At 43.1% G+C, this 20,475-nt stretch overlaps 1 pseudogene; it reads left to right on the forward strand.

Moving 5' to 3' along the window:
* Positions 1 to 17,302: 17,302 nt before the first annotated feature.
* On the forward strand, positions 17,303 to 18,117 carry LOC116893450 (annotated as a pseudogene).
* The last annotated feature ends 2,358 nt before the right edge of the window (positions 18,118 to 20,475 follow it).

The following is a 20,475-nucleotide window of genomic DNA, read 5'->3' on the forward strand; positions in this document are numbered from 1 at the left end:
CCTAACCTAAAGAAAGAGATGTCCATAAATATACAAGAAGCATAAAGAACTCCAAATAGATTGGACCAGAAAAGAAACTCCTACCATCACATAATAGTCAAAACACCAAATGTACAAAACAAAGAAAGAATTTTAAAAGCAGTGAGGGAAAAGGGTCAAGTAACATATAAAGGCAGACCTATCAAAATTACAAGAGACTTCTAACCAGAGACTGTGAAAGCATGAAGATCCTGAGCAGATGTCATACAGACCCTAAGAGAACACAAATGCCAGCCCAGGTTACTGTATCCTGCAAAACTCTCAAAGAACATAGATGGAGAAATCAAGATATTCCATGACAAAACCAAATTTACACAATATCTTTCTACAAATCCAGCACTACAAAGGATAATAGATGGAAAACTTCAACTACCCCCTAGAAAAACCAAGAAAGTAATCTCCTTGCAACAAAACCAAAAGGAGATACACAGACAGAATTGCAACTTTAACAAGAAAAATAACAGGAAACAACAATTACTATTCCTTAATATTTCTTAACACCAATGGACTCAATTCCCCACTAAAAAGACATAGACTAACACACTGGATATGTAAAGAGGACCCAGCATTTTGCTGCATCAGGAAACATACCTCAGAAACAAAGACAGACACTACCTTAGAGTAAAATGCTGAAAAACAATCTCCCAAGCAAATGATCTAAAGAAACAAGCTGGAGTAACCACTCTAATATCGAATAAAATTGACTTTGAACCAAAAGTTATCAAAAAAAGATAAAGAAAGACACTTTATATTCATCAAAGGAAAAATCCACCAAGATGAACTCTCAATCCTAAATATCTATGCCCCAAATACAAGGGCACCTACATTCATAAAAGAAACCTTACTAAAGCTCAAAACACCCATTGCACCTCACACAATAATAGTAGGAGATTTCAACACCGCACTCTCAACAATGGACAAATCATAGAAACAGAAATTAAAGAGACATAGAGAAACTAACAGAAGTAATGAACCAAATGGACTTAACAGATATTCATAGAACATTGCATCGTAAAACAAAAGCATATACCTTCTTCTCAGCACATCATGATACCTTCTCTAAAATTGACCATATAATCAGCCACAAAACAAGCCTGAACAGATACAAGAAGATAGAAATAATCCCATGCATCCTATCAGATCACTATGGACTAAGGCTGGTTTTCAATAACAACAAAAACAACAGAAAGCCCACATATACATGAAAATTGAAAAACGCCCTATTCAATAACTTGGTCAAGGAAGAAATAAAGAAGTTAAAGACTTTTTAGAATTTAATGAAAATGAAGGCACAACATACCCAAACTTATGGGACAAAATGTAAGCAATGCTAAGAGGAAAAATCATAGCTCTGAGTGCCTCCAAAATGAAAGTGGAAAGAGGGGGTTGGTGATTTGGCTCAGTGGTAGAGCGCTTGCCTAGGAAGCACAAGGTCCTGGGTTCAATCCCCAGCCCTAAAAAAAAAGAAAAGAAAAAAAAAAAAAGAAAGAAAGAAAGTGGAAAGAGCATACACAAGCAGCTTGACAGCACACTTGAAATCTCTAGAACAAAAAGAAGCAAATATACACAAGAGGAGTAGAAGGCAGAAAATAATCAAACTCAGGGCTGAAATCAACCAAGTAAAAACAAAAAGAACTATACAAAGAATCAACAAAACCAGGAGCTGGTTCTTTGAGAAAATCAATAAGACAGATAAACCCTTAGCCAGACTAACCAGAGGGCACAGAGAGTGTATCCAAATTAACAAAATCAGAAATGAAAAGGGAGACATAAAAACAGAATCTGAGGAAATTCCAAAAATCATCAGATCCTACTACAAAAGCCTATATTCAACAAAACTGGAAAATCTGGAGGAAATGGACAATTTTCTAGACAAATACCAGGTACCAAAGCTAAATCATCAACAGATAAACCATCTAAACAGTCCAATAATTCCTAAAGAAATAGAAGCAGTTATTAAAAGTCTCCCAACCAAAAAGAGTCCAGGATCAGATGGGTTTAGTGCAGAATTCTATTGGACCTTCATAGAAAACTTCATACCAATACTGTCCAAACTAGTCGACAAAATAGAAAGACAGAGCACTAACAAATTTCTTCTATGAAGCCATAATTACATTTATACCTAAAGCACACAAAGACCCAACACAAAAGAGAACTACAGACCAATTTCCCTTATGAATATAGATGCAAAAATACTCAATAAAATTCTTGCAAACTGAATCCAAGAACATATCAAAACAATCATCTATCATGATCAAGTAGGCTTCATCCCAGGGATGCAGGGAAGGTTCAATATACAGAAATCCAACAATGTAATCCACTATATAAACAAACTCAAAGGAGAAACACACATGATTATTTCATTGGATGCTGAGAAAGCATTTGACAAAATTCAACACCCCTTCATGATAAAAGTCCTGGAAAGATTAGGAATTCAAGGACCATATCTGAACACAGTAAAAGCAATATTCAGCAAACCAGTAGCTAACATTAAACTAAATGGAGAGAAACTTGAAGCAATCCCACTAAAATCAGGGATTAGACAAGGCTGTCCACTCTCTCCCTACTTATTCAATATACTACTCAAAGTCCTGGCCAGAGCAATCAGACAACAAAAGGAGGTCCATGGGATACAAATTGGGAAAGGAGAAGTCAAAACATCACTATTTACAAATGATATGGTAGTATACATAAGTGACCCCAAAAGATCTACCAGTGAACTACTAAGCCTGATAAACAACTTCAGCAAAGTGACTGGGTATAAAATTAACTCAATCAAATAAGTAGCCTTCCTCTACTCAAGTTATAAACAGGCTCAGAAAGAAATTAGGTAAATGAAACCCTTCACAATAGTACCAAATAACATAAAATACCTCAGTGTAACTCTAACCAAGCAAGTGAAAGATCAGTATGATAAGAACTTCAAGTCTCTAAAGAAAGAAATTGAAGAAGATCTCAGAAAATGTAAAGATCTCCCATGCTCATGGATTGGCAGGATTAATATAGTAAAAATTGCCATTTTGCCAAAAGCAATCTACAGATTCAATGCAATCCCCATCAAAATTCCAACTCAATTCTTCATAGAGTTAGAAACAGCAATTTGCAAATTCATTTGGAATAACAAAAAACCCAGGATATCAAAAACTATACTCAACAATAAAAGAATTTCTTGGGGAATCAATATCCCTGACCTCAAGCAGTATTACAGAGCAATAGTGATTTAAAAAAAAAAAAAAGTACGGTATTGGAACCGAGTCAGTTAGGTAGATCAGTGGAATAGAATTGAAGACCTGGAAATGAACCCACACACCTATGGTCACTTGATCTTTGACAAAGGAGCTAAAAACCATCCAGCAGAAAAATGATAGCATTTTCAACAAATGGTGCTGGTTCAACTGGAGGTCAAATGTAGAAAAATGCAGATCGATTCATGCTTATCACCCTGTACAAAGCTTAAGTCAAAGTGGATCAAGGAACTCCACATCAAACCAGATAAACTCAAACTAATAGAAGAAAAAGTGGGGAAGCATCTCCAAGACATGGGCACTGGAGAAAATTTCCTGAACAAAACACCAATGGCTTATGCTCTAAGATCAAGAATCGACAAATGGGGGCTGGAGAGATGGCTCAGTGGTTAAGAGCACTGACTGCTCTTCCAGAGGTCCTGAGTTCAAATCCCAGCAACCACATGGTGGCTCACAACCATCTGTAATGAGATCTGATGCCTTCTTCTGGTGTGTCTGAAGACAGCTACAGTGTACTTATATATAATAAATATATCTTTAAAAAAAAAAAAAAAAAAAGAATCGACAAATGGAATCTCATAAAACTGCAAAGCTTCTGTCAGGCAAAGGAAACTGCCATTAGGAAAAAATGTCAATCAACAGATTGGGAAAAGATCTCTACCAATCCTACATCTGATAGAGGGCTAATATAATATCCAAAATATAAAAAAAAAAAAAAAAAAAACCTCAAGAAGTTAGACTCCAGAGAGCCAAATAATCCTATTAAAAAATGGGGTACAGGGCTGGAGAGATAGCTCAGTGGTTAAGAGCACTGACTGCTCTTCCAGAGGTCATGAGTTCAAATCCCAGCAACCACATGGTGGCTCATAACCATCTGTAACGAGATCTGATGCCCTCTTCTGGTGTGTCTGAAGACAGTGACAGTGTGCTCGTCATATATAAAATAAATAAAATCTTTTTAAAAAAAAAAAGGGGTTGGGGATTTAGCTCAGAGGTAGAGCACTTGCCTAGCAAGAGCAAGGCCCTGGGTTCGGTCCCCAGCTCCGAAAAAAAAAAAAAGAAAAAAGAAAAAAATGGGGTACAGAGCTAAACAAAGAATCCTCGGCTGATGAATATCGAATGGCCGAAAAGCACCTAAAGAAATGTTCAACATCCTTAGTCATCAGGGAAATGCAAATCAAAACAACCCTGAGATTTCACCTCACACCAGTCAGAATGGCTAAGATCAAAAACTCAGGTGACAGCAGATGCTGGCCAGGATGTGGAGAAAGAGGAACACTCCTCCATTGTTGGTGGGACTGCAAACTGGTACAACCATTCTGGAAATCAGTCTGGAGGCTCCTCAGAAAATTGGACAGTGAACTACCTGAGGACCTAGCTATACCACTCTTGGGCATATACCAAAAAAAGATGCCCCAACATATAAGAAAGACACGTGCTCCACTATGTTCATAGCAGCCTTATTTATAATAGCCAGAAGCTGGAAAGAACCCATATGTCCTTCAACAGAGGAATGGATACAGAAAATGTGGTAAATCTACACAATGGAATACTACTCAGCTATCAAAAACAATGACTTTATGAAATTTATAGGCAAATGGATGGAACTGGTAACCCAATCACAGAAAAACACACATGGTATGCACTCATTGATAAGTGGCTATTAGCCCAAATGCTCGAATACCCTAGATGCACAGAACACATGAAACTCAAGAAGGATGACCAGAATGCGAATACTTCACTCCTTCTTTAAAAGGAGAACAAGAATACCCTTGGGAGGGAATAGGGAGGCAAAGTTTAGAACAGAGAATGAAGGAACTCCCATTCAGAGCCTGCCCCACATGTGGCCCATACATATACAGCCACCAAACTAGATAAGATGGATGAAGCAAAGAAGTGCAGGCTGACAGGAACTGGATGTAGATCTCTCCTGAGATCTCTCCTGTAGATCTCCAGAATATGGCAAATACATAGGCGAATGCCAGCAGCAAACCACTGAACTGAGAATGGGACCCCAGTTGAAGGAACCAGAGAAAGGACTGGAAGATCTTGAAGGGGCTTGAGACCCCATATGAACAACAATGCGAACCAATCAGAGCCTCCAGGGACTAAGCCACTACCCAAAGACTATACATGGACTGACCCTGGGCTCCAACTGCATAGGTAGCAATGAATAGCCTAGTAAGAGCACCAGGGAAAGCAAAGGGAAGCCCTTGGTTCTGCCAAGACTGAACCCCCAGTGAACGGGATTGTTGGGAGGAGGGCAGTAATGGGGGGAGGATGGAGAGGGGAATACCCATATAGAAGGGGAGTGGGAGGGATTAGGAGGCTGTTTGCCTGGAAACTGGGAAAGGGAATAACAATTGAAATGAAAATAAGAAATACGGGGTTGGGGATTTAGCTCAGTGGTAGAGCGCTTGCCTAGCAAGCACAAGGCCCTGGGTTCGGTCCCCAGCTCCGAAAAAAAAAGAAAATAAGAAATACCCAATTTAATAAAGATGGAGAAAAAAAAACTGCGGTACAGAGCTAAACAAAGAATTTTCAGCTGAGAAATGTTGAATGGCTGAGAAATACCTAAAGAAATGCTCAACATCCTTAGTCATCAGGGAAATGCAAATCAAAACAATCCTGAGATTCCATCTCATACCAGTCACAATGACTAAGATCAAAAACTCAGGTGACAACAGATGCTGGCCAGGATGTGGAGAAAGAGGAACACTCCTCCATTGTTGGTGGGATTGCAGACTGGTACAACCATTCTGGAAATCAGTCTGGAGGTTCCTCAGAAAATTGGACATTGAACTACCTGAGGAACCAGCTATACCTCTCCTGGGCATATACTCAAAAGATGCTCCAACATACAACATAGACACATACTCCACTATGTTCATAGCAGCCTTATTTATAATAGCCAGAAGCTGGAAAGAACCCAGATGCCCTTCAACAGAGGAATGGATACAGAAAATGTGGTACATCTACACAATGGACTATTACTCAGCTATCAAAAACAATGACTTTATGAAATTTATAGGCAAATGGATGGAACTGGAAAATATCATCCTGAGTGAGGTAACCCAATCACATATGGTATGCACTCACTGATAAGTGGATATTAGTCCAAAATCTTGAATTACCCAAGATACAATCCACAGACCACATGAAGCTCTATTAGAAGGATGACCAAAGTGCAATTCTTCACTCCTTCTTAAAAGGTGGAACAAAAATATTCATAGGATGGGATATGGAGGCAAAGTTTGGAGTAGAGACTTAAAGAATGGTCTTTCAAAGCCTGCCCGACATGTAGACCATATATATACAGACACCCCACCAAAACTAGATAAGATTGATGAAGCTAAGAAGTACATGCTGACAGGAACTGGATATAGATTTCTCCTGAGAGACACAGTCAGAGCATGTCAAATACAGAGGCAAATGCTAGCAGCAAACCAGTGAACTGAGAATGGGACCCCCATTGGAGGAATTAGATAAAGGATCAAAAGAGCTGAAGGGGCTCACAACCCCATATAACAACAGTGCCAACCAACCAGACCTCCGAGGGACTAAACCACTACCCAAAGATTATACATGGACTGACCCATGGCTCTAGCTGCATAGGTAGCAGAACATGGCCTTGTTGGGCACAAATGGAAGGAGAAGCCCTTGGTCCTGCCAAAGCTGGATCCCCAGTGTAGGGGAACGGGGAAGGGGTCAGAAGGGGGAGGTGAATGGGGAGGGGGACACCCTTATAGAGGAAGGGAAGGGAGATGGGATATGGGTCTTATGTCCAGGAAACCAGGAAAGGGAACATTTGGAATGTAAAATAAAAAAAAAATCCAGGGGTTGGGGATTTAGCTCAGTGGTAGAGCCGCTTGTTTAGGAAATAAGGCCCTGGGTTCGATCCCCAGCTCTCAAAAAAAAAAAAAGAAAAAAAAAAAAAAAATCCAATAAAAAAAAAAAAGAAGAAAAACCACTATCATCTTTGTCAGTTTCCTAATGATGCACTACAGACTTTAAATTTAAAAACAAACGACAATAAACATCCAGGTGTAGGCAGGTATTTTATGTTTCAAGCTCCAGGGCAGCCAAAGCTAAGGTAGGGGCTTATGGAGCCATTGGCTAGCATCTAAGAGGCCCAGGGTTCAATTTCTAACACCACAAGTGGATTAAGATAATCACCACAGTAGTGAGAATTAATGAGAAAAAGTTCTTTCAGGCAGAAGCCAGTAACCATTGAGGGACTGATTCCGTCAGTTGACATGTCTCTATGATGTTGATAGAAGCAACCAAGCTATAACCATGTATATGGGAACCAGCTAAATGGCTGGGTGGGTGAGTTAAAGGCACCTGTCACCAAGCCCAAAGACCTGAGTTCATTCCCTGGGATTTACATGAAGAGAGCAGACTCCTACAGTTGTCCTCTGACCTCTACACCCATGTGCTACTGCATGTGCATCAACACTTACAAAATAAATGTAAATAAAAAACTAAAGGGCTGGAGAGGTGGCTCAGCGGCTAAGAAAACTGACCGCTCTTCCAGAGGTCCTGAGTTCAATTCCTAGCAACCACATGGTGGCTCACAACCATCTGTAATGAGATCTGATGCCCTCTTCTGGTGTGTCTGAAGACAGTAACAGTATTAACAGTATTTAAATAAATAAATCTTTTAAATAAATAAATAAGGCAAAAGCAAACCAAGAAGTATTGGTACATGCCTTTAATCCCAGCGCTCTGGAGGCAGAGGCAGACAGATCTCTGCAAATTCTAATCCAGCCAGGTCTACCAAACAAGCTTAAGGCCAGCCAAGGTTACATAGTTAAGACCCTATGTCAAAAACAAAAACAAAACAAAAAGTTAATTTTATAACCAGGTATAATCCTAGTGCTTGGGAGACAGAAGTCAATGATTGCTGTAAAATCAAAGCCAGGCTTTGGTTTACTTAGTAAGTTTCAGACCATTCAGGACTACAGGCCCTGTCTAAGAACAAAACACCCAAGAAACAAAAAAGAAAGTATTTAGGTAGTGCACTGGCTGGTTTTGTGTATCAACTTGACACACAAGCTAGAATCATCAGAGAGAAAGGCGCTTCAGCTGAGGAAATGCCTCCATGATATCCAGCTGTAAGGCAGTTTCTCAATTAGTGATCCATTGTGGGTGGTGCCATCCCTGAGCTGTTGGTCCTGGGTTCTATAAAAAAGCAGACTGAGCAAGCCATGTGAAGCAAGCCAGTAAGAAAAACTCCTCAATGACTCCTGCATCAGCTCCTGCCTCCAGGTTCCTGTCCTGTGGAGTTCCTGTCCTGGCTTCATTTGGTGATAAATAGCATTGTGGAAATGTAAGTAGAATAAACCCTTTCCTCCTCCCCAACTTGCTTCTTGGCCATGATGTTTCTTAACAATAGAAAACCTAAAATAGGGGCTGGAGAGCTGGCTCAGTGGTTAAGAGCACCGACTGCTCTTCCAGAGGTCCTGAGTTCAATTCCCAGCAACCACATGGTGGCTCACAACCATCTGTATGGGGATCCGATGCCCTCTTCTGGTGTGAACTAAGACAGCGACAGTGTACTCACAAGAAATAAATAAGTCAATAAATAAATCTTTTAAAAAAGAGAGAGAAAGAAAACCTAAGATAATTTTGTGGGGGGTGTGTGTGTGTGTGTGTGTGTGTGTGTGTGTGTGTGTGTGTGTGTTATTTTCTAGACAAGGTCTCACTATGTGACCTTGGCTAGCCTGGAACTAGCTATGTAGACCATGATGACCTTGAATTTATAAAAATATATCTACCTCTCCCCCCTAAATGCTGAGATTAAATTAAATGTTTGTGCCTCCACACCCAGAAAAGGAAGTATTTGGAGCATATTAGAAACAGACCTGAGGGACTGGAAAGATGGCTCTGTCATTAAAGAATCAGGATTCAGTTCCAAACCCCATATGGTAGCTCACGATCATTCTCCAGTTGGAGAGAAGTTAATAACTTCTGCACCTCCAGCCCCAAGGCACTTTATGCATGTCATACACAGACATAAATGCAGACAAACAAAAAAATCATAACATTAACATAAAGCTATACAAAATTAAGCTATTACCAAAGTAACAAAAAAGAATTAAACATGACCAAACACCCTCCCTTTGTTCATGCGTGTGTGTGTGTGTGTGTGTGTGTGTGTGTGTGTGTGTGTGTGTGTCTCGGAATGTGTTTGTTTTGGGTACCATCTCATATAGCCCAGGCTGGCCTCCAATACACAATCTAAGTGAAGATAGTCTTTTTTTTTTTTTTTTTTTTTTTTTTTTTTTTTTGGAGCTGGGACCAACCAGGGCCTTCGCCACAGGGCAAGCACCTACCACTGAGCTAAATCCCCAACCCCAAGATAGTCTTTAAAAAAAAATAATAATAACTTTTTTTTGGTTGTTGTTAAAGGTTTTGTTTAGTTTTTGTTTTTTATCCAGCTCCCAGGCTTTTGCTTTTTTGGGAGGGGGTAGGGGTAGGGTTACTCTGGCTGTCCTGGAGCCTGGAGCCTGTGAGGCTGGCCTTGACCTCACAGAGATTATCCTGCCACTCCTTCTCAAGTGCTGGGATTAAAGGCTTGTGCCATGCCACCACTGCCTGACTCTTATTTTTTTAAATTATTTATTTACTTTGCATCCCTAAGTTTCCCCCTCCCTCCTCCCATTCCTTCCTCACACCCCTCACTCACTCCTCCTCAGAAAAGAGGAGTCCCATGGATATCAACCAGCCTTGGCATATCAAGTTCAGTAAGACTAGGCTCTTCAGGGGTTGGGGATTTAGCTCAGTGGTAGAGCCCTTGCCTAGGAAGTGCAAGGCCCTGGGTTCAGTCCCCAGCTCCGAGGAAAAAAAAAAAAAAAAAAAAGACTGGGCTCTTCTTCTCCTATTGAAGCTGGATTAAGCATCCCAATAGTGAGAAAGGATCCCAAAGGCAGGCAACAACTGGAAAGAAGGCCCCTGCTTCTGCTGTTAGGTGTTCCACATGGAGATCAAGCTGCACGACTGTTAAATATGTGCAAAGAGCCTAGGTCAGTCTCATGCAGGCTCCATGGTTGTCAGTTCAGTCTCTGTGGGCCCCTGTAGGCCCCAGGTATTTGATTCTGTAGGTTTTCTTGTGACCTTGAACCCTCTGGCTCCTGCAGTCCTCTCCATCTTCCATAGGATTCCCCAAACTCTGCCTAATATTTGGCTAAGGGTCTCTAATCTGTTTCCATCAATGCTGGATAAAGCCTCTCTGATAAGAGTTACGGTAGGCGGGGTTGGGGATTTAGCTCAGTGGTAGAGGCCCTGGGTTCGGTTCACAGCTCAAAAAAAAAAAAAAAAGAAAAAAAAAAAAAGAAAGAAAGAAAGAAAGAAAGAGTTACGGCAGGCTCTCATCTCAAACGTAGCAGAACATCATTAACAGTGTCAGGGACTCTCTCTCTCTCTCTCTCTCTCTCTCTCTCTCTCTCTCTCTCTCTCGGTGTAGTTCTCAAGCTGGACTGTTCATTGGTTAGCCATTCCCTCAATTTCTGCTCTATCTTTACCCCTGCACATCTTCTAGGCAGGACAAATGGTAAGTCTAAGATTTTGTGACTGAGTTGGTGTACCAATCCCTCCATTGGAAGTCTTGCCTGGTTACAAGAGATGGTCAATTGGGCTCCATATCTCCCATTGCTAGAAGTCTTAGCTAGAATCACCCTCAGAGATTCCTGGGACTTTCCATTGCTCGGGGTTTCTAGCTTACACCAGAGATGACTCCCCACCCCACCTCCAATTCCAGTTGTCTTTCCCTCCATCTTCCCTCCACCTGGTCCCTCCTGTTCCCATGCCCGTCCCTAACCCCATGTCTCCCCTACTCCCACCATCCATCCAGGATGTCTATTCCCCCTTCTCAGGAAGATTCACAAGTCCCCCCTTGAGCCCGCCTTGTTACTTAGCTTCTTTAGCTCTGTAGATGGCCACATGGTTATCCTTTACTTTATAGCTAATATCCACTTTTAAGGGAATACATACCATGTTTGTCAGTCCTATGTGCCGGGAACCTGGTTCCGATGTATGCTCTTTGGTTGATGGCTCAGACTCTTGAGAGACCCCAAGGGGTCAGGTTAGTCAACTTCGTTGATCTTCCTGTGGAATTCTATCCCCTTTTTTTTTTTTTTTTTTTTTTTTTTCAGAGCTGGGGACCGAACCCAGGGCCTTGCGCTCGCGGCGAGCGCTCTTCCGCTGAGCTAAATCCCCAACCCCTCCTATCCCTTCAATCAAGACCTTCAATCCTTCCGCCAATTTTCCATAAAAGTTCCCACGCTCCATCCAATGTATCTGTTTCAGTCAGCTGCTGGGTGGAGCCTCTCAGAGAACAGTCATGCTAGGTTCTTGTCTGAAAGCACAAGAGTATCAATAATGTCAGGGATTGCTTATTGCCCATGGGATGGGTCTTGGAAGAGCTAAAACTTGGAAGAGCCAATCTAGGGCCAATGAGAAAATTCCCACCACAAACCTCTGAGCACAAGGACCCCTCCCTTCCAGGAAGAAAAAAAGCTGGTTGAGTTCCTGGAACAGCTGCAAGCCAAACTGTCACAAGAAACTTCCTGACTCCCAACTAAAAGTCCTGAACAGTACACTGAGTCTATAAACCTCAAAGTGAGTCTTAACTACCAGGAGATCCCCCAAGTGAGATACTGTGAGGTTCAAATTGAACCTCTTTCAGGACCTCTTGAATGAGACTGATGGAGGTGGTGATCAATGAAAAAAGCAAGAGGAGTTTAATTCTGGCATGTTGGGGTCCTCCCACTTCAAGAGGAGACAACCCTGATCAGATTCTAACAAGGAGTTATATACCTTGCAAACAATTGGGGCAGAATTCAAACAATGGTAACTAGGCAGAGTACTACTGATGGGGTGAAGTGACCAGTCAGACTGACTCATGGTCAGTGGACCATTTTGGACTTTCCAAGGTGGGGGACAGTTGGGAGTCAAGGTGGGGTTGGTTGGGAGTCACAGGTTACTTTGACAGTTTGGCTTGCAGTTGCTCTGAGAACTAAACTAGCCCTACCCTCCCTGGAAGGGAGGGGTCTTTGTGCTTGGAGGTTTGTGGTGGAATTCTCTCACTGGCTTTAGTTTGACCCCAACTCTGGATCTTTCAAGAACAGAGTTCAATGCAAGCAAGAGGTTTATTTTTCCAGTGCATCCCGGTCGACCCTCAATCAGTCCCTCGTGGCAAGTAACTAGAAGGTGACTCCAAATGCCTATAACAAGCAGTTTTTATACCTTTTAGGGATACAGGTTACGTCATCAAGGTTAAAATTTAAACTTATTGGCTAAGCATATTGACCTTTGAATCTATTGGCCAGCAAGCATATGACATGCATTCAAACTCTACCTGGGACCAAAGGGTCAGTCAGTAATTTGCTATCAGTCAGTAAATTCTGCAGTTCTTCAAGAATGTTCCTGCTCCTCCCAGGAAACTGTGGATGGAGAATGGAATTTGGCCTAGCCTTGACCAGAGGTGGGAAACTAATACTTGGCCTAATCTTGACCTGAGGTGGTGCGTGTAAGGCTGGTGAAAGCCCCTAAGGTCCTTCAAGTCCATCTGAAAGTTTTTTCACTCCACCAAATGCACATAGTACCCTGTTCTAGCTACCATGTGCAAATTCTGCCCCAATTGTTTGAATTCTGCCTCAATTGTTTGCAAAGTATATAATCCCCTGTTAAAATCTGCTCAGGGTCATCTCCCCCTTGAAATGAGATGGCCCCGACGTGTTGGAATGATTAAACTCCTCTTGCTTTTGCATTGATCACAGACTCCATGAGTCTCATTCAAGAGGTCCCGGAGGAGGTTCAATTCGGACCTCACATTTGGTGCATTGGCTGGGAATCTCGCCTCGTATGGGGGACTCACAGGAGAGTGGTGATTCAGAGGAGTGACAGCTTGAGCAAGGTACCATGGTTCTCTGTGTTTCCTCTACCTAGCTTCTTTGTTTGTGTTCTGCTTTCAGTTTGGTTCCTGCCTGAAAGTGACAGGAAGGCTTAAAGAACCTGTGTGTAACCAGAGAAAGTCTAGAAAAACACTTCAGCCTTTCAGACTCTGGTTCCAGCATGAGCTGACCAGTTGCCGCAGTAACTAAGGAGGGAATTTGAGGATGCTCCAGCTTACCTGGCCTCAGTTCCAATGGGGTTGCTAGGACTTTGGGCCAGTTTGGGTAAGCAAAGTCACCAGAATCTATGTGTATCTCACAGGAGCAGATAATCTGAGTCATCCCATCTGTGGCAGGGATGGGCTGGTCTGTGTTTTCTGGCTTGAAGCCGGCAAAGTCACCAGAATCTGTGTGTACCTTGATCACCCTAAGAAAGGCTCAGTGATACCCTAGGATCCTGAACATTCAGTGTAGTCACCAGTCAGATAATAAAGTCTTTCTATTGGCTTAAACTCAACATGTGAGCAGGCTTCCCAAGTGTCTACTTCATCACAATACCATGCATCCCACCTCTAGAATATTCTTTTCCTTTTCTGATGCAGTCTCAGTATGTAATCCTAGCTGGTCTAAAACTTGCTATCCAGACCAAGGCTGACCTCTCACTGGCGGATAAATGCCTGCCTTTACCTCCCAAGGCTGGGATTAAAGGCCTGCCTTTTTTTAATTAATTATTTATTATGTGTATTTAGGGCGGTGGGGTGGGGGGGCAGTGTGGTGAGAGCATGTGGAAATCAAAGAACAACTTCTGGGGGTCTTGGGGGTGGAACTCAGATATCAGACTTGGGGAAACACTTCTACCTGCTAAGTCCTTAGCAGAAGGGTTCTTTGTATATGCATAATCCCAGACTGGCTTCAGACTTGCCATGTATCAGAATGGTGGCATTATAGCTATGTGTCACCACACCTGACTTTTCTAAATTTGGTTTGTTTGCTTATTCAGTCACTTATTTGGCCATTTGTTTGAGTTTTGGCAGAAGGTTTAATGGGCCTTATGTAGCTCAGGCTGGCCCTGAGTTACCTATAGACTCAAATGGCCTTAAACTTTGCCTTCTAAATGTTGGGATTATAGGCTTCGGACACGGAGCTGTCCCAGCTTTCAATTCTTTTGGCTGTCCGTACAGAAGTGGGGTAGAATTTCCAGTTCATTTGGCAATTCTCTTTAACATCTTCTGTGTCTAATGTGTGTATGTGTGCACAATGTGCACTCACACATATGGAAACACCTAAAATGGTATGCCTAAAATGGCCTATGTATGCAGGTCAAAGGACAACTTCTAAAAGGAGTTAGATCTCAGGCATTGAACTCAAGGCAACAGGCTTGGGAGGCAAATGCCTTTTACCCACTGAGCCTTCTCAAGGGCTCCTATTCACCATGTTCTGCTTTCTGCCCAAGCACATCCATTCCTCTAAAAGCTAAAGGATAGCCTCTGGAGTTCTGGAATTACAATTTATAGTCAACATACCCTAATAAGGCTTTTGTTGTGTGTTGTTTTGTTTTATTTTGTTTGTTTGTTTCATTTTGGTTTGGTTTGGTTTTTGAAGCAGGGTTTCTCTACAAAGTCCTTGCTATCCTGGAACTCACTATGTAAGCCAGGCTGGCCTCCACCTCCTGAGTGTTCAGATTAAAGTCCTGTGCCACCACGCACTGCTTTGATAAGGCTTAAGTTTTAGAGGAACTATTGATGAAGTTAATGACCCTTCGATCATGTAAATGAAGACTTTACTTCAGAAGAGCAGAAGGCCTTTAAAACTTTTAACATGCCTAGATTAAACTGATGATATCAAAGGACCTTCATATTTGAGTGTAAAAAGAATGATGGGGGGGGGACAAAAAAAAAGAATGACCCACCCCAAGAGGCCTCTATTTTGCCTATTTCCTTGGCTAAATAATGGTTTCTATTTTCTTTTAATACATAGCCCTGGATGGGCTCAAGTTCACCAAATAGCCCTGGCTGGCTTTGAACTCTTATCTCCAAAATGCTGAGATTATAGGTATGTATGACCACATCTGGCCCTTTTAAGAACAGAAATCTCTATAGGCAGGCTATGATGATGTACACCTATAATCCTAGCACTCAGAGGCAGGAGGATCAGCAGTTCAAGCAAGACTAAGGTGGCAGAGCATTTTTAGGTGGTTTAGCATTTAAGGTGGTTTAGCATTTTTGAGGGCCTGAATTCAATCTCTGTACCATACCCACAATAATCAAAACCCTTATCACAGTCTGCCTTTCTCCTCTTGAAAGGAGACTCCCTAAGCAGACTCTTAAACCCAATGAGATGGTCTTGTCATAAGATATTCAGAAAGAGCTGACTGGTGGCCCATCCCTATAATTCTTGCATTTCAGTGGTAGAGGCAGACAACATGGAGGTGCAATTGTTCTGTGCCATGTAGCTGAATTGCAGCCTGAGCTACATGACACCTGTTTCAAGAGGAGAAAGGGGGGCCGGAGGATATGTCTCAGTGAGTAAAGACTTTTATTGTTAAGGCTCATGTCTTGAATTCAGTATCCAGAACCCACAAAGTGGAGAGAACTGTGGCACATGATTTGTGCACATACACAAATATTTTTAAATGTAAAAAAAGGAAAGAAGTGGTAAAAAGTTGGTGACGTGGTTGAGTGGGTAAAGATGCTTTCAGGACAAGCCTAATAACCTGAATTCGATTCCCTGAACTCATACAAAGGTAGAAGGAGAATATTCTACAAAGTTTTCCTCTGACCTCCACATATGCACACAATAATAAAAAGAATTAAAATTAAGGGTTAGAGAGTTGGCTCAGTGATGAAGAATACTTGCTGCTCTTACCAAGAACTCAGCACAGACATGGTAGCTCACAACATCCATGACTCCTGTTCCATAGGATTCAAAATCCTCTCATGTTCTCCACGCACTCATGTATATAATACCCAGAAGTAAAATGAAGACAATACGCCCACACATGTGTGAGGCTCAAATTGAACCTCCTGAAATGAGACTCACAGAGGTGGTGATTGATGCAAAAGCAAGAGGAGTTTTATCATTCCAACATGTTGGGGTCATCTCACTTCAAGGGAAAGAGAACCCTAAGCAGACTCTTAACAGGGAGTTATATACCCAGCAAACAATTGGGGCAGAATTTGCCCAATGGTAACTAGGCAGAGTACTATGTGTATTTGGTGGAGCTAAACAACTTTCAGATGGACTCAGTGGCCCTTTCAAGCCTTTCCAAGGGGGGTTAGTTGGGAGTCACAGGCAGCTTTGTGTGACAGTTTGGCTTGCAGCTGTTCTAGGAACTAAACCAACTCTTTTTTTTTCTTCCTGGAAGGGATGGGCCCTTGTGCTCTGAGGTTTGTGGTGGGATTTCCCCACTGGCCTTAGATTGAGCCCAACTCTGGCTCTTTCACATGTAAAATAATCTTCTTAAGATTATTAGCATTTAACAAATTAAATTTAACTAAAGAAAGAAGTGTGTTTCCCAAGCAATCCTGAGTATCTAGGAAGAGGGAGGTAGTGGGAGAGACTTGATAAGACAAAGGCAAGAAAGTAATCTGCAAAATCTGGCCTTGTTGAAGATTCTACAAGGCGGAGAGACTGCGCAGAATTGCATGACTATAGAGAATTAGGTTGTTACAGATTAAGAACCAAATTAGATTAGGCTTTTTAAAAAGTCTACCTTTGGCTCTTCCCTCTTCCAGAGACAGCCACTATACCCAGCACAAAATTTATTTCTATTTAAAACTGTTTGAGACCTTAGCAGAGGTGGCAAAGAACAAGGTAGACATTCAAAATCAACAACAGCAGATAAGAGGCTGTGTTTGCACCTCGCTAGCACAGGAGATACGTAAGACCTTGGAGTTTAAGGTGCTCATGCCGCCTGGCTAGGCTCCAAAGGATGGTTGCCGCTGGAGTGTTGCTGAAGGAGAGGACAGTGGTCCAGAACAAAACCCCTGTGCTCCCCAGTCTCCAGGAAAGAATGACCATGACTTTAGGGCTAAAGAGAGAAACTATCGAGTACTCTCTTCCAGTTCGGGACACAGTTGAAGCAACGACAGGTCAGATAGTCGTTTTTGAGGATGACGAGGCATGGCCAGCAACACAGTGGCCTCAGGCTATTGGACCCAGAACATTCGACTGAGCCAGGATGCTGTGAAGGACTTGACTGCTGCTGTTTCTCTCTCTGCAGCCCTGCCATGACCCTGTGGTCACCCCAGATGGCTACCTGTATGAAAGGAAGGCAATCCTGGAGTACATTCTACACCAGAAGAAAGGGATTTCCCGGCAGATGAAGGCCTATGAGAAGCAGCGAGGAGCCCGGAGAGAAAAGCAGAAAGAGCTTCAGCGAGCTGCAGCACAGGACCAAGTACGAGGCTTCCTGGAGAAGGAGGCAGCCATCGTGAGCCAGCCCCTCAACCCCTTCATGCCCAAGGCTGCCACCTTGCCCAACACAGATGGTGAACAGCCAAGGCCCAGGACAAGAACAAAGCACTACCCAGCTTCTGGATTCCCTTCTGGAACGCCCGAGGCAAAGGCCACCAAGCTGGAAAAGCCGTCCCGCACCGTGACCTACGGGATGGCTGGGAAGCCACTGGGCATGTCGGACCTGACATCACTGTGCTTCACATAGCTAGATGACTCTGTGGACCACGTGGTGCTCATCACACTCAGTAAGCGCTACGTTCTACGTTTGTGCAGTGACCCGAGACAGTCTGAGCAATGTCACGCAGTGTGCAGTGCTACAGCCCATGGTCACCCTGGAGTGTGTCGAGAAACTGATCCGGAAGGACATGGTGGACCCCATGAATGATGATACGCTGACAGAGCGCAACATCATCGTGCTGCAGCTTGGTGGCACAGGCTCTGCCAGCTCCGGAATGAAGCTACAAGTAGAAATGTTCTAGCCTGAGCCATGACCTAATAAACTTGGATGAATAGAGAGAGAGAGAGAGAGAGAGAGAGAGAGAGAGAGAGAGAGAGAGAGAGAGAGAGAGAGAGAGGAGAGGGAGAGGAGGAGAGGAGAGGAGAGGAGAGGAGAGGAGAGAGAGAGGAGAGGAGAGGGAGGAGGAGAGGGGACAGAGACAGAGACAGAGACAGAGAGAGAGAGAGACAGACAGACAGAGACAGAGAGACAGAGACAGAGACAGACAGACAGAGAGACAGACAGATAGACAGACAGAGACAGAGAGAGATAAACAGACAGAGACAGAGAGAGATAAACAGACACAGAGATAGAGGCAGAGAGGGAGACAGACAGAGGGAGACAGAGACAGAGACAGAGAGAGAGAGAGAGCATGAAATTCATCACCAATACACTAAATTCAGTCAAGAGATGTACATCTTGCAGGGCCTCATCAAGGGTGCGTCCTTTGTTGAAAAGAAACCTGGAGGCAGTAGTGAAACTGAACCAACCCTTGGTTTCCTTGTATCAGAGACCTGTGAGCACCAAGCTCCCGGAGGCTATGCACCTTGCCCAGGGTACTGGTATGCTAACCTGCTACAACTTGCGCATGGAAAAAAAATTAATGACACATGACAACCTCCCCTGGAACCTCAACTGCAAAAAGATAGGACACAATGTGGACTACATGTGGTGCGGCTATGCCTACACCAGCACCACTGGCAAGTGTGCTACGAGCAGGAACAGCACCTGGTCAACGACTGGGGCCCTGGCACACCACCCCATAGCCAAACCAATACCACACCCCCCAAGTGACCACAGCTAGCCTTGAACTCAGGCAGCTGGAGCAGATACCCCCAGCTAGATGGCCCTCCCTCCCCTCTGACTAACCTTCCCTCCAAATGCTCCCTAGCAGAACTATAATTAAAATATGTTGTCATTGTGAAAAAAGGAGTGTTTGAATGAGTGGTGGTGATGGTACCCACTTTTATTCCCAGAAGCTGAGAGATATCTGAGATCAAGGCCAAGACTGGTCTTCAGAGGGAGTTCCAGGGCAGCCAAGGTTACACAGATAAACACTATTTCAAAAAACAAAACAACAAGGACAACAAAAAAAAAAAAATAAAGAAGGAAAGAAAAGACTATTAGAACAAAATATGGCTCTCACCTCACAGGGAATAAGTGGTTATTCTTGGCCCAGGCAGGCAGCTTCTCTGAGTTCAAGATTCCATCTTAAAAACAAGAGTTTTTCCTTTATTTTTGAAACAGAATTTCACCCACTATGAATCCCTGACTGGTCTGGAACTCGTAATGTAGGCCAGGAGGCCTCAAACTCACAGAGATCCACCTGTATCGGCCTCCCAAATGCATGCCACCCCTCTGGATAAGAGCTTATTCTTGAGCCAAACGTGAGTGACCATGGCTTCCAAGTTCACACCCAGATTCAGGACGGCACAGAAGACACGTTCAGCTTGGAAGCAACTGCAAGAGGGTTTAGTAGTTACAGAACAAACGATGTTTAAAATAAAAATTAAAAACAACTAGCTAACCAACCAACCAATGAAACAAACAAAAATCAGTAGAAACATCGGGTGGGCGGGTTACAAGGAAATTGGAAAACCTCTGCCTGGGCTTCAGATGCTGCCTGGAGACATTTTTAGCTTTTCGATTGCTGGAAGGTTGAGAGTATCTGGGACTGAATTTTAATTAATTTTGAGGCAGGTTCTCACCGTGTATTTCTGACTGTCCACACATTCACTATGTAGACCAGGGTGACCTCAAACTCTCTGAAGGAACAGTAATCTACATAATCTATATAATAAATTGGACGAGGACCTGGGAGAAGCTATTGCTAGTGGTTTAAGCTATCGTTGCCATAGAGAACCTTGCTGGTGTCAGCGTCTCCTTCAGGAACACTGGGTCCTCGAGTTGTACAAAAGTTTGCTGCTGCCACTGGAGCCTCTCCAACTGCCGGCAGCTTCCTACCTGGGATCTTCAGTAAGTAGATGCAAACATCCTTCAGGGAGCCATGGCTTCTAGTGATGATGATCCCTGGGCTGACCACCAGACCGTCACGGAAATATCTTGTCAATCTGCCCGCCATTGCTCTAGGCTATGTGGACATCACATGCCACAACAAGGGGACTCACTCAGGGGGTCTGACGGATTGGATACTGGCTCAGGATGTTCTCTGCATGTTTGGTATCGTTTCCCATGAGCACCCACAGAGGGTGTGCCTGATCTCTACATCTACAGAGACCTAGAGGAAATGAAGAGTAGCCTGCTGCCGAGAAAAGGTTGTGACCAAGGACCAGGTGGCTCCTGAATTCACTGCTGTTCAGTGACCGGTTAGAAGACTTGT

Source organism: Rattus rattus, chromosome 2, assembly GCF_011064425.1.
Source record: "Rattus rattus isolate New Zealand chromosome 2, Rrattus_CSIRO_v1, whole genome shotgun sequence".
In the NCBI taxonomy this organism is placed as follows: domain Eukaryota; kingdom Metazoa; phylum Chordata; class Mammalia; order Rodentia; family Muridae; genus Rattus; species Rattus rattus.